Below are 15048 nucleotides of genomic sequence, written 5' to 3' on the forward strand. Positions count from 1 at the left end.
CGGATCAGGAAATGAGAGCGACATGGTGACCACTTGGCGCTCTTTCACATGGCTCTTTGCCTGGTAAAACACTGTGAGAGCCCATGGGGTTAAAGAGACTTTCCTGTCTCTTGACACTGTGCTTAAGACTCCCATGGGCATTTGTATCACGACCTTTCTTCAAATTTTATTTATTTATTTAAGCCGGGCATGGTGGTGGATACCTGTAATCCCAGCACTCGGGAGGCAGAGGTAGGAGGACTGCCATGAATTTAAGGCCACCCTGAGACTACATAGTGAATTCCAGGTCAGCCTGGGCTAGAGCGAGACCCTACCTTGAAAAACCAAAAACAAAAAAATTATTTATTTATTTGCATGTGTGTGTGGGCATGCCAGGGTCTCTCGCTGTTGCAAACAAATGCCCATCTGGCTTCATGTAGGTGGATGGGGAACCGAACCCCCTCCCATGCTGGAAGGCTATGCAAGCGTCTTTAAACATTGAGCCATTTCTCCAGCTCCCTATATCAAGACCTTTTAAGAACTCAGATTTGAGGGGTGGATAAAAATAACCATGCTGGGGCTAACTGAACTCAACACCAATCTTCTGTAAGTCACATACAGAAGTACAGGCCAGGCAGAGGCCTGTGTGGGCGTAACAGCCCCGGAGCAGTGGCCGTGGTTGTACACAGGGCCAGGGCTCTTGCTCAAGTGCCCATGCCCAGGCCATGCTGCAGGCATGACCCAGCCCTTCACACAAATCTGAAGCAAGCTCACCCAAGGGACCTATAGGAACCAACAGGAATCTGAGAACCCCCCCCAACCCCCCAGCCTTCAGTCCAAATGTGTTGGAGTTGAGCGGTGTCTGCTTAGAATTTTCAAGCTTGAATTTCCATACTTGGGAGAGGAGGGTGAATGTCCATGCTGTCATCTTGTCCCTCGCCTCTGACCTCATGTGTGTGACCTGCCTGGCCTTCTCTGGCTTTTGAGTGCCAATCCTAAGATACTTGATGCCACTACAGTCACCCAGCAGAGCACTTTCTCGGGGTGGCAGAAGGGTGAGAGTAAAGGCGGCCATTCCCGAAGTTACGGTGTCAGGCTCTGGGATGGTGAGGTTTGGAAAGGCACGTGCACTGCTATGATCTTTCTATCTGGAAAGCAACAAATCTTCTTGTTCTTTCCATGAAAACTCAGTGGGGCAAAAGCAAATATGCCTAGAGGCTTTTATAAGAATGAGGGGAAGCATATATTTTTAGACATGAAGGGTCAGATTCTAAATATTCTAAAAGGGTCAGAGTCTAAATATTTTTCCCACAGGAGAAAGCTGGCTTTATTATTATTTTTTTAATTTCTAAAAAGTATTTTACTTTCATTTATTTGACAGAGCAATAGGAAGACAGAGAGAGAGAGAATGGCACTCTAGGGCCTTCAGCCAATGCAAATGAACTCCAGACACATGCACCCCCTTGTGCATCTGGCTTATGTGGGTCCTGGGGAATTGAACCTGGATACTTTGGCTTTGCAGGCAAATGCCTTAACTGCTAAGCCATCCCTCCAGCCGTTTGTTTTATTTTATTTTATTTTATTTTATTTTATTTTATTTTATTTAAAGAGAGAAAGAATTGGCACACCAGGGCCTCCAGCCACTGAAATCCACCTTGCACTCTTGTGTCACCTTGTGCAGCTGGCTTACATGGGACCTGGAGAGTCAAACATGTGTCCTTAGTTTTCACAGGCAAGCGCCTTAACTGCTAAGCCATCTCTGTAACCCTATTTTTATTTTTATTTTATATTTTTATGACTCCAACGGATGCTCACTCACAAGCGCATCTGCTTCTGTTTCCTTCCTGGGCCCTGGGGAGGAATTTCATAGTATATTTCCTACAGAGCAAGAATCTGGTACCCATTTGGAAAATCAGATTTGGATTGAGCAAATTCTCTTAGGTGCCGTCAACACGGAGCGAACCTATGAATAACTTCTGTTTGAAGTCAAAGGGGGCCACAGGCTGGCCTGTCACAAGCAATGATGGGGTGGATGGAATAAGACTGTGCACCTGGTACGAGGAAATCTGAGCTATACAACCAAGTGACAGTATCTCCTGTTAGGACTACTCTGTGGAGTAACTGAGAATAAGTTGAGGAGAGTACCCCGGGGAACAGGACACGGGTGATTAAAGCTGACACTATTTCTTGAGAGCAATGGTGGTGGGGGGGGGAAACAGGCTGAGGCAGGACGCTGGCTTTCTCCTCCTACCTACCCGGGGAGTCACAGGGAGATGCTGGTCATTTCAGACTCCTAGAGCAAACTCTTCACTAAACACCTCTCCCCAAGGGGACATGCCTGTGTCCTGCAATTAGCACATCTGCTAATCTCCGGGCTAAACATCAGCATCCTTGGTCGTCTGACATGGAATGAGACCCCAGACCGTGGCTCTCATACCTACATGGGAGGGCGGTGTCAGAACCCGAGGTCTCCAGCTCAATGCTTCACACCCTGCCATCCTTTCCCAGGAACACATCAAGGACTTGCCTTTCCCGTCAGGGGACCCAGAAGCAGGTCTCATCTTTGGGCTGAGTCTTCTCACACAGGTTTTCAGACATGAACAAAATGGTCGCTTGCATCTCAGTCAGCTGCTCCCAGCTTTCTTTCCTCCCTGCCTCAGAAATCCAGCTCCCCCTTTTTCTATTTCTAAGACGGAATGGGGTGGCTGCCGGCATGCCTCCCTACAAACAAAGCGTCGTGGCATTTCTCAGGGTGTTACCCCCATATCTTTTGATCCCCGATCAGGGAGGGCAATGTATTTTGTCAGCAGTGCAGGAGACATCGAGGGCAGGCGTGACAGCATTCGTTTTCCAGAATGCCCGGCCCCCCGGGGTCACGCAGACAGCCGTACACAGACGCCAGCTCCCCTTGGTGAGGCGTGTGCAGGTTTTCAGGGACACCACTCACCCTTCACACATGAGGTATCTGTGCCCGTTTCAGGGACGACGGTGCTTGCATGATGTCCCCAGACTGGGGTGGAGGGCCCTGTCACTTCTCTCGCACTGACTTTGGCCCCTTCCACTGTTGCAACTGCGCAGAGGGCTGCGGAGACCCCGCTCTGGGCCTCTCCCCTTGGGCTTACAAGACAAATGGTGGCTGCTGTCAAGGAGCCAGGTCTGGGACAGGCTGGCTGCTCTACCCACCTTGCCATAGTCAGTCCCATACCTTCCTTTGTGTGTGTGGGTGGGGAGAGGGTTTGCTGGCATTCCCTCATTTTGCATCCGACACTGAGGCTCAGAGGGGTGTGACTTGCCCAGGGTCACGCTGCTGAGGAAACGGGACAGGGGGCTTTGACTCTGGCTCCCAGGGTGCAGTTTCCTCTTCCTTAGGTCCTGACGTGACACAACTGTCCATCGTAATTACCTAGTCTTGGTCCTCAGGGCAAGCCAGTCTTTTGCATGCAGGGCCCTGCAGCTGCTCATCCTGAGACCCAAGTCATCAGCTCCGTCCCCGGCAGAACTGATGCCAGGCCCGCCCTGGAGCAGCGGAGACCCGGGACCCGAGAGCTGCCTCTTGGCCGTGCAGCCTGGGCAGAGTGGCTTCCCTTCTCTTCCTCCGACTCTCCACGCTGAGAAAATAAAGTGAAGTCCCTCTCTGAGGAGGCTGGAGAAAGGGGAGAATGACACCAAGCAAGTGTCCCCTACAGCGGTCCCACCTCCACGGGCCTCTTCCTCCTTGTGGGAGACCTCAAGCTCTAGGCACAGGCTCCCTGGCTCTTGCAGGCTCCCTTGCTCCGGCAGCTCCCGAATCAGCATTCTGTACGCATCACCCTCCTTGTGCAACGCCATTATCTCCCGAGGACACAGGCTCCGTTGTCACGGCAACCAGAGTCCTTCTACTAACTCTATTTAATAATTTCTCAACAGCAAATCTGGACTGGTTTGGGGCAGGGGGAAGAGAAAGCAAGGTTGTGTGTGCTCCCTGGAACCTACGACAACCACCGAGGCCTCAGTTTACCTGTCTGTAAGGCAGGGGTGCCTCCAGTGGATGTTTACGGTTTTGGCTTCAAACTCCTGGGAATTAGCTTTCCATGTGTAGGACGCCGAAACAGGGACCTCGGTTACCCAGGAAGGGTGGGAGATTAGAGAGATTTTTAGGTCCCAGAATAATCCGGAAGCTGCCTTGGGTGACAACACTCTCTCCTGCTGAGCCAACACCAACATGTTACTTTGAGATCTGGAGCCAGAACCCCTATCCTCCAGCTGGGGTTGGCTGAGACCCACAGCTCTCACTGTACAGATCACAGCCTCCCCCTTCTCCCCATTCTGCAGATGGGCAAGTTGAGGCAAAGGAGTTGCCATGCAGGGTGAGGTCTAGCTCCTCTTCAGAACCTAGTGGCAGGCAAGCTGTTCACGGAGGCTAAGTCAACGTCACCTACAGCACGGGGCTTGTCCCCTGTCTGTCCCTTCCACCCATGCAGCCCTCAGTTCCTCTTGCTGTGGCTCTCCGCGGGTAAGGATACACACAGACAGTGGAGAGCTGAAGGAAGCGCATACTTTAGTCTTGCACCAGGCAGAACAGAGCAGACTCCAGACGACACCAGACTCCTGCTCATAAGGAATACATGCCTTTACTGCGAGCAGCTTCTCTGGGACAGAAATGACACTCACCATATCCTCGGGACTCACAGTGGATCCTGGCATGCATGCCAGTATGTGTTCAGAGTTCTATCTGACCCAGTTGTGTGCCCACCCTGGCCCCTGCAGATAACTTGTCGAGGTCCCTAGAGGACAGGGACTGACATCCCAGAAACAAATGAGAACCCCAAGCTGGGGGTGAGGGGGATCCTCAGCTCTGGGACTCGGACTCAGGCTAGGCTCTGAGGCTGGGGAGTGGGCATTCCGCCCTGGCCCACGGCGCCGCTTTTAAGCGGGTTCTTGGTAGCTTGCGCCGCTACTGAACTTTCTCGGCTGGCGTTTTCACTGAATGCCCCCGGCGTAATGAATGGTGCCACATCTGCTCTGTTATTAGTGGCATTCACTGTCATGCAGAGAAAAGGCTCTTATCTTCCCCAGTCATTAGTCTCGGGAGGGTCTTATGGGGAAATGGAGGGGCGAGGAGGAAGTGGGGTGAGCAACTTCCCTCCTCCAGCCCTGCCTGGAGTACAGCACTCCGAGCTGTCCCCTTGAGCTGTCCAGAGGAGAAAGGACCTGCCTGCAGTCCCCATAGCTCAAAGTCAGCCAGAAGGCAGCTCTCCACTTCCTTCTCAGGTCTGCCAGCTCTGCCATCTGTCAAGGGGCCAATCTCAGGCGACCCTCCAAGCCCCCTGGTCTCAGTTCCGTACTGAAGATCATGTGGGTGTGACATGTGCCTGTGTGCTTGCCTCTAATGGATTAGGGGCTTGTTTTTAAATCGCAGGTGAACTTGTGATCTCCAACTCTGGGGGCGGGGGTGCTCAGTGAACCCCACAGGCAGTGGGGCAATTGCGAGATTGCAAGATGAGGGTCACAGGGTGCCCAGGAACCTGGCAGCTTTTCTTAGTGTGGTTTTGTATTATTTCTACTTGGCTTCAGCCTTTGCATGGCACAGTCAGAAACAGGAAAACAGAAAGCTCCCCCCTCTTCTCTCCCCATCTCCTGTACCCTTATCTCCACTCAGGGGCTTCTCAGAGGAGCGACTGACATGGAAAAATACAAGGCTTGGCATCAGTGAGATGGTAATCTGGATAAGCCACTTCCCTGCCCCCTGCTTCTGAGTCCCCTGACAGGTAGGAAGATGCCCACGCTGGCATCACATTCTGAGTCGGTAAAGTGGGGTCCACTAGCCTCAGTCAGGGGCTAAGGCTGGGGAGTCTCCATGCTCAGGACTTGGATGGCTGGTCAAGTACGCTCCTCGTTTCAGCCAGGGGATGCAAGGACTCCTCAGGTATCCTGTCTCCCTGCCACTCCTCAGAAGGACATGCCCACAACTTGTAAGACGTCCGGGAGCCAGAGCACAGCAAGTGCCTGAAGAAGATGACACCTGGCCAGGGGTTCCATCCTGTATCCACCGTTCCCCAACCTTTTCTGCTGAGAAGCACACAGTCACTCCTTCACTGGGCTCCCGATGACTGGGCTCATATCACAAGACCCCCACCTATCTTCTGGCTCCTGAAACCTCGTGGGAGGCCAGGTGTTCATTTTCATCCCAGTATCCCCAGATTCGCATGCCCATGTCACCCAGGAGTGTCTGAAAGCAACTATCCCTTCCTGTCTCACATACCTGGCTACTTCTGGGGGTCCAAGGATCATGCTTTGGAACCCCAAACTCAGTACATGTCCAAGGAGATGTAGCCTCTAGCAAGGACAGAGACAAGGCTCAAACAAATGCATGGCCTTTGCTCTCCAGCCTCTGCTAGGGCTGCCCATGTCATCCACCAGACTGGATTCTGGGTTCCGTTCTACCTCTTGATGGTACTGGGATCCTCTGGGCTCCTGATCAAGGAGAAGGGAGGGCACAGTAAAGTGGCTCTGAACTGGCTGGGGAAGCAGGGGACAGGTGAGGGCTCAGGGCTGAGCCTCCACTGCCTCAAAAGATGGGGATATAAAGGTAATAATAATAGCCCCATTGTTTGTAGCTCATGGCTCAAACTAACAACATGCTGCGTTGAGTGTTATGTGCGCACATACAGCCTTGCACATCGGAGCCTCATTTAGGTCAAGGTCATTCAGATTCAGGCTTATGAGAAAACTAGATTTTAAAAGAAGTCTCTGCCTGCTTGATGGAAGATTCTTCCCCGGGATTTTGAGCATCCCCCCTTTCACCCCAGAATACTTCCCACGAGATGAAAGACATAAAATTAGCAAGAGCCTAGTTATAAACTGTGAGGTTCAGCATTGATACCCAGGAAGTCCTGTGGCTGTCACCGACAGGCAGCCAACCTTAATACTGGCAACCAAATGTCTCCACTTGCCTTCTCGTGGCGGCTGTTCTCTCTCTCTCCACACAGTCACCTTGTTAAGCAATAAGGCCATAGAAGCAACCTGCTGCCGATGCCTTTTAGGGCACGTTTGACCTTCAATGATCCTCTGGCCGGGACTCAGCCATCTCAAGAGCTGGCACAAGACACAGTTTATGCCGACACCAGGCAGTCGACAGGTGGGTAGAGCTGCAGGTCACTGGTTCAAAGCAGCCACCAAACTCTCGTTTTCCTCCCAATTCACTGAGGGCTAGGGACCTCAGCCTGGCCTCAGCCCAGGACCCCTTTCCCAGATGCAGGGGCCCAGCACCCTAACGTGCTCTATTCCAGAGTGCCGCTGCCAATCACTCTCCAAGACCTGGCCTCCTTATAATTTCCAATTTGTGAGAAATGTAAAAATAGAAGGCCATTCGCTGCAGGCAGCTCGCATCGAATCGGATGCCACTTTTCGTGTCAAGGCAGATCATGGGAAATGGAGCTGATGGCTTCGTCGGGCTGCTCTCACTGGCTTCCTGAGCACAGAGGTTGACGGGGACAAACAGGGAGACACCCGAGAGTTAGGAGAAAGGTGGTAGCTGGGTGCACATCCCCAATGCTGGCTTTAAGTGAAGTTGAAGTGCGGATCATAGATACGATGAACCAGCCTGGACAATACAGTTTGAACCCGAGTTTTGCAACCCAGCAACTGAGGGACCTCGGGGACAAGTTCAGCTTTCTGCCCTTCAGCTTTCCCAGTCAACCAACTGCTGCTCTCCTGCTGCCCAGCCTCCTGAAGCTGAGGTGAGGCTCATGGGATGAAAAAACAGGTGCAGACCCATCAAGGTGGAAGGCAGAGAGAGCCTGGTCCATGCCCAGGGCTTGTCAGCACAGGGATTGCATCCTGGGATATAAGACCGAGTTAAGGACTGGCAGAGACACAGGCACAATTTTGCCATACAGCTCACAGGGGCTTGTGAAAGTGAAATGTAATGATGTAAAGTACAACCCACGGCGCATTTCCCAGCACGCTGTCAACTCACAAGAATAGACAGTCGTCATTGTAACAGGCATGACTGTCACTGGTGGGTGTGTCTCAGCCATCAATGTCTGCATCTCAGGTATGTGCTGAAATATCATGACTTGTGCTCATGCCAACAGCGTGTGCCAGGAAACTCTGCCCTCTGTTATGCGCTGGCATCCTCTGTCTCCACGCCCCCTCCCCTTGGCCTCCAGGGACTTCAGGTATCCCAGGGGCTGGGACAGATGTCAGGGCTGCATGTCACAAGCTTATGGAATCACATTTCCTGGGAAGCCCTATTCTGAGCTTCACATCTGGCTGCCCAGTCTTTCCTCTCTTAGGGGGGTCATCCTACTACCTCATAGTGACCTTCAGAGAAGAGGGACAAGCCGGTGAAAAGACCACCTCAGTTAAGTCTGCACCAAACCCTGGAGCTGCTAAGGGCAGCTGCAGACACATGACAATCTCACTGGATGGCGGCGGGGGGGGGGGGTGTTCTTCCTAATTGAAGTCAGATCAAGGGCGTTTCAAGTCAGTTCAAGGTTATCTCCATCCCACTATGGGCTGCATCCTGACCACCTTGCTCTAGGTAAAGGAGGTTGGGAACACTGCACAGTTGAGTTGAAGGAGTGCTGACATAGGCAAAGACAAGCCTGTTGTCATTTGGGAAGTGCGGTGAGGTGACAAAGGGGCTGTCATCACTGGGTTTGGCATCGCTGGGTCAACATAGCTTGGGATTAAAGAGATGCTGGGCACCACTACAGGCCAAGCAACAGAGACAAGCTTGGGTGTCCTGCCTGCTCTCAAGGTCAAAGCGGGTGGCTTCAGGATGCAGGGAGCTGCAGGTAGTGGACAAGGCTTGAATTTAACGAGTTCAACACTTGAGTTGGGGTCAACACAAGCACGAGATGGGGAAGAAAAGGGATTTTTGAGTTCCGGGTGGCTTGGGACATCTCCATCACAGCCGTAGTTTTACAGCTCAACCTGGGCTGAGAACCACGTGGCCTTGTGCTTTATTTAATGCTGCGCTTGACATATCCTAATGCTGGAAAGGTGGCCCAGGCACTGGTCTGACGGCACTCAATGTCCACCACGAAATCTACCCTTCAGTGCTCTCCGCCTTTACCAACGTGAAAACTGTGGCCCAGAGATGCGCACTGAGGCAGAGTTGACTTGGGACTCAGAAGAGCATGACCCACATCCTTGCCCTGCCAGGTCCTCCTCTCTGTGTGACCTTGAGCCCGTCCCTTTCCCTCTCGTTCTCACTTTCCCTCACCTCGGAGCTGCTCAGGTACCCGGGGTCACTGTAGGAATTACAAGTCTGGCCCACTGAAAGGTTTCAGCCCTCCGTTCCTTCCTTCTAAGAGGGGCTGGAACTTAGTTTAGGTCACCCTGGCAAGACATTGCAATGCCCTCGGCCAAAGCAAACCCTCAGCCGGAACTCATTCATTCTCTCCTGCTTATGGATTCCGTGGCCCCATTTTTACAGCCTTCCTAACTGTACAAAGAAAAGGAAGGGAAGGAGGGAAGGAAAGGAAAGAAATGGAATGGAAAGGAAAGAGAGAAAGAAGAAAGGGAGGAGGGAAGGAGGGAGGAAAGGCAGGCAGGCAGACAGGAAGAGAGATATACAAGAAGGTCCCTGTTAGTGTGGCAATGAGGTCACCACCTTCCATCCAGGCAGGCTCTGTTCTCCAACACACATGAGCTGCTGGGCCATGCGTAAGCAAATTCACAGCCTTGGCTGCTCCTGTTTGCCAGGCGTGCAAAATGTGAAGTCAGTTACCGCACCTTTTTCAGCATTATGAACTTAATTTTGCCTTGTCTTTATGCTCTTAGCTGCCTACTCCCCAGCCTCTGGACCTCCCTTCACAGTCTCACCCAAGTCTTATAAAACGTGGGTTCCTGGAATAAGGGGTTCCACACAGGGATGGACCCACCATTTCCCATTTTCTCTCCCAGTGGCAGGCGCCTCTCTCCCAGGTCCTTCTTAGGGAACCCCACTCTGCAGAGCCTCTGAGGACAGGCCAGTCTGTGCATCACTGTCCGGGGACTCACTGTGCGTCCTCAGGCGCTGGCCACTGAGCCAGCACTTGGATGGAGACAGAGCTCTTTGTTTGCTGCCTGCCTGGAGAGATTCATTTCTGAGGCTTTAGAGAGGTTCGGCCATTTTGCCCCAGTGCCGTGCTCTGGGAAAAGGTCCCCTCAGGGACTCACCACCTAAGGGCCACTTCTCTTCCCTTCCTCTCTGGCAGGGACCCAGTCTGGGTACGTTCTGAGTAGGACCTGCTAGTGTTTTAGAGACTGGCTCAAAGAGGGGTAGGAAAGATTACTCTTTTGTTTTGTAGTTTTGAAGTTGGGGTACACTCTGCAGGCTACCCTGCGAATGCATTTCCCCTAAAGTTCCCAGCACAGAGAATATAGGCAATGCACAGCACCCACATCCCCTTTCTTTTACCAAACACCCACCTTGTGTGCTTTAGAAAAATCTGTGGTTGACCCCAAATTCCACTCAGCTGGACAGAGTCCTCGATTTTAGGGTGTCACCAAAGCGCAGGAGCCATTTTCTCCTCCACTCCCTCCCACCCCGCCCGCAGTTTTTCGTAGGCAGGAGGTTACCCTTCCTGAGAGAGGAAGCGAATGCCCCACAGCTGGAGGAACTCCTATTTTATTTTGAAACCCAATTTTCTCCTTGGGGTTCACATAGACTTTCGAGAGAGGCTATTGACTCAGTAGGCACTGCCAAGTCTGAGTCCCTCCTCTGAAGACCAAGCCACGCATTTGACAGGACGTCCGTGGGTACCACCCGTGGGGTGCCACCCGTGGGGACGGACAGGTACAAAGAGTCCCTGCATGGAGAACCTGTGATTACTGCCCAGAAACGAAAGAAGAGATTCCAGGATGAACTACCAGGGGAAGAGTCCACAGGTCCCCCCGATGGGCCTTTTGCACCCTAAGCTGCTCAGGTAAGCCTGCGTGCGCTCGGCCCCAGTGGTGATGTGCGTTTAAAGCTCACGACTCTGGAGAGCTTTGGGTGGTGGTGGGGGGGGGGGCTCCCGGGGATAGGAAGGAGGTGCCCCATCTTCAGGTGGTCGTCCTCCCCGCCCCCCCCACTCACACACCAGCTCTCGCCTCTGACCCTCTGTCGGCTCGGCGCGCCCCTGGGACGCGGTGGTGCAGTTCGCCCTGGTCTGGGGAATGGGCCACGGAGGGGCTTCGACGGCTGCAGCCGAGTCCCCGGCCCGCGATGGGGAAGGAGGGGCGCGCGGTGGTCGCATCCCGCTCGCAGCCCTCCCGCCTCCCGCGCATCCCCGGGGAGGGGGCCGCGACGGGCTCACGTCGGGGATGGACGCGGCGCCTCGGGGCGAGCTGAGGCTCGGGGGGAGCTGCATCCTGGGGAGTCCTCGCACCCCCTTCCCGCCCTGCCCACGGGGGGAGGGCTCAGGGGTCCCCAGGCTCTGCGCGGCCCCCGACGCCGACCGGCTGCTCCTACCTGCGGCCCCGGGAGGCTCGGCCGCTCTGGTGAGCTCGGGCGGGCGCGGGGCCGCTCCGGGCTCCGGCCTCGCTGAGACGCGGGCTCTCGGGCTCCTGGGCTCGCGCAGCTCGCCTGCAACCTCGCCGCCTGCTCCGGCTTCGAGGGCGGGAGGAGGGAGCCCGGAGCCGAGGGGCGGAGCATCGAAGACACGCCCACTGGGGGGCGGGGCTTGCCGGTGCCGTCCAGTCCCGCTCCTTCTGCTGCCTCCCTCCTCCCTGTCCTTACCAGCTCGCCTTCACCGAGCGCCCGGCTTCCCATCCCCATCTGCCTGACCCCTTCCCACTCTCCTTGGGCCCTCCTTCCCTGCCTGTCCCTTTCCCTCTTCTTTCTTTCTTGGCCTCCATCCCTTCTTTGGTCTCTGGACTTTCTGGCCTTGCACATATAGCACTTCCTCCTCCCTTTTTACATGGGTTCTGGGGATTGAACTCAGGTCCTCATGGTTGCAGGGCGAACACTTTAATGACTGAGCCATCTCCCCAAGGTCCGTCTTTGTTTCTCTGTCTCTGTCACATCCCTCTCCCCATGAATCTTTGTGGGTAGAAGGTGGACGCTTGTCCCCTTCCCGACTTTCCTGTCTGCTGCCCCCACCTACAAAGAAAAGATTCCTACCTGGAGCAACCAGGCCGGGGAAGGGGTGTCATCAGGACTGGCACCTCAGGGACTGATCGGGACACACGTGTCTGGATGTGTGTATCTGTGTGTCATGTGTGATGCTGGTCAGCATGACAACAGGAAACCGTGGTCTTGAACTCCCAGGGATGGCCACAGATCCCTGCTCCAGCCCTCTGCTGCTAGCTCTTGAGGTGTGAGAGGCTGTCCGTAGAAGCCCTCTTTCTGGCCAGCACCAGCCCAGTGCCCAGCCTCAATCTTTCCCTCTCTGTGAACGTTTCTGGGAATGGAGCCACGGCTGTCTTTTCCTGCTCCCCAAGAACTCAAAAAGAATTCCAGCTCTTTAGCCTTGATGCTCCACTTCTGTCCCCCAGGCTGACATTAGCTGATGGACCTCCTGTCCCCCAACCTGGGGTCTCTGGCCTAGGCTCCTGAAGGTCATCTGCCTTCTGTCTCTTTCACCACATGCATGAATCTTGGGATATTCCTTAGCACCCTCTGACTAGCTACAAGGTGCCATGTTGTTGTGATGCCCATTCGCTCTTCAACTAAGTCTTTCCTAGCTCCTTCTAGGTGCCTATCACTGTTCTGTGCTCTGGGATGCAGTGGTCGACAAAACAGGCAGGTGATGTGAGAGACACGTTAGCCACATGAGCCCCAAATGACAGGCTCTGCCAGGGCCACATGTGTGTGCGTGTCCCAGCCCAGCTTGGGATGGAGTAGGAAGGCCTATGGACGCGTGTCCCAGTGTTAATGGGTTGGGAGCCAGAGGATGCCTCAGATGAGCCTTGAGATGGAGTTGCGGATGTGGCTTCGAGCAGAGATGAAGGAAGCTGGGAGCATTATTTCTGCTGATCTGAAGTTCATTTCAACATCTTCAGGTATCAGCATCTCGGTTTTTGTGGGCGGGACTTCTCCCCTCCTCTCATGTTCATATGGACACCTTACTCAGAGGACAGACAGTGAGGGCACCTTGATGCAAGGATGTATGACAGGTGCTGGGCCAACAAGACCTCCATCTGGGACTTTTGTCAAAAGTCTTGTCCAGCAGATGTTTGAGCTCCACCAGGGTGCTTCCCCAGTGACAGCCGTCTTTACCATGCCTGGAGCAGACCCCATCTGACAATGGAGGAGCAAGGAGGTGGAAATCAGACCCAACCTGCCTGAGCCCAGATCTAGCTATGCCTGAGGCATGTTCACTTACCTGAATCACCAAGTTCCCTTTTCCTGATTATTTTTTTTTTTTCTGACTTGAGTTCAGTTTATGTTGTTTAAAGCCAAAACAGTCCACATGAAGTCTGTGTTGAATCAAGAATTCTGAAACATGGCCTAGTTTGTATGGCTTAACAGTTAAGGTGCTTGCCTGCGAAGCCTAAGAACACAGTTTTGATTCCCCAGTACCCACATAGGCCAGATGCACATGGTGGCACATGCATCTGGAGTTCATTTGCAGTGGCTAGAGGGCCTGGTATGCCCATTCTCTTCCCCATGCCCTCTCAAGTGAGTAAATAAAACTAAAAAAAGAATTCTGAGAGCTGGGCATGGTGGCGCACGCCTTTAATCCCAGCACTTGGGAGGCAGAGGTAGGAGGATCACTGTGAGTTCGAGGCCACCCTGAGACTACATAGTGAATTCCAGGTGAGCCTGGGCTAGAGTGAGACCCTACCTCGAAAAACCAAAAAAAAAAAAAAAAAAAAAAAAGAATTCTGAAACCTTACACATGTAAAAGAATAATCACCTTTCTCCCTCCCTCCCTCTCTCTCTCTCTTTCTCTCATTCTTGATCAATTTATTACCTTGGTTTTTTTTTCCATGTCTCTAATTTTGTTTAACCTACCTATGAAAGCCACCTCTGGCTGTCAAGTCAATTTCCTAGGCTGCTTCTGATGCTTGAATTTTCTCTGTAATAGTCCCCATCCCTGAGCCCCTATGCTGTCCAGTCCAGCTGCATCCCCCCGTCCCCCACACACACCATAGCAAAACACCAGGCCAATGGTCTCAGATCACAAACTCTTGGCATGGTAGAGTTCTGGGCACTGTTTTGAGGCCTAGAGGACTCTAGACTGTGAAGGGAGGTGAGTACAAGCAGGACTCCCATGTCCTTCCACAAAAAAAAAAAAACAAAAAAACCACCCTGTAGTTTAAAGCTGTCAGCGATGTCACATGCATCTCAGGAGCTGCGTTGCCAGCTGTGCAGAGCACCCTTCCCCAAATATCAACTGCCGCCCCCTGGCGATCACTGGGAGGCAGGGGAGCTTAAGGATGAACAGCTCCTGACATCTTCTTGATATGCTCATGATTCCTATCAAGGGGCAAGCCTCAGGTTGGTGCTAGCCCGCATCAAACACATCCTGGATGCAGGGATCAGGTTAGCCCTATGCCCCCAGCCATGCAGACAACTGTGTGAAGAGTACCTTGAGCGAAGTTCTCATTCGTCCTTGTATTTATTTTCATGGAGATCTATTTCTGGCAAGTAATACTGGCCTTCTAGTTGCAGTGTGATGTAAAGTTTCCTTTTGAGATACATTTATTTAATCTATAAAAGGAAAATATTTAAGTAAATAAAAATAAACATGGTGCGCAGATTTGTGCCAAGCTCTTTGTGGCTGGTTTGCAAATGACTTAAGTTTGAGTGACCTCATTTAGAGAAATATGTCACCCATGTGTTCATTGACTCAACAAATATTTACTTGAACACCTGCTGAGCACGAGACACGGGGGAGGGCTGGACAAAGAGGCCCCAGAGTTGGAGAGACTCTGTTAGAGTCCACGGTCTGAGCGTGGGCAAGCTCACCTACCACGTTAAAGTGTTGAGACTTGACGTTGAGAGCACTGAGGAGCCACCGAATGCTCAGGAGCTTGTAGGGTTTAAGGAAGCTGGAGATTGGGGCTGGGGAGTTGGCTAAGCTGTTAAGGGTCCATGCTTGTGAAACCCACTGTTCTGGGATGGAGAGATGGCCTAGAAGTTAAGGCATTTGCCTGTGAAGCCAAAAG

General features: G+C 52.9%; 1 protein-coding gene and 1 long non-coding RNA gene across 2 annotated transcripts in view; one reads left to right on the forward strand and one right to left on the reverse strand.

The window, feature by feature from the left end:
- Nucleotides 1-11513, reverse strand: part of Slc6a1 (solute carrier family 6 member 1) — a 44255-nt gene extending 32742 nt beyond the window's left edge. The window contains exon 1 of the mRNA XM_004651600.2: nt 11405-11513. The gene's annotated coding sequence lies outside the window, so the exon portion shown is untranslated. The remainder of the gene's footprint in view (nt 1-11404) is intronic.
- Nucleotides 10543-15048, forward strand: part of LOC123454676 — a 41772-nt gene continuing 37266 nt past the window's right edge. The window contains exon 1 of the long non-coding RNA XR_006633435.1: nt 10543-10877. This is a non-coding gene — a long non-coding RNA (uncharacterized LOC123454676). The remainder of the gene's footprint in view (nt 10878-15048) is intronic.

This window comes from Jaculus jaculus, chromosome 14, assembly GCF_020740685.1.
Source record: "Jaculus jaculus isolate mJacJac1 chromosome 14, mJacJac1.mat.Y.cur, whole genome shotgun sequence".
In the NCBI taxonomy this organism is placed as follows: domain Eukaryota; kingdom Metazoa; phylum Chordata; class Mammalia; order Rodentia; family Dipodidae; genus Jaculus; species Jaculus jaculus.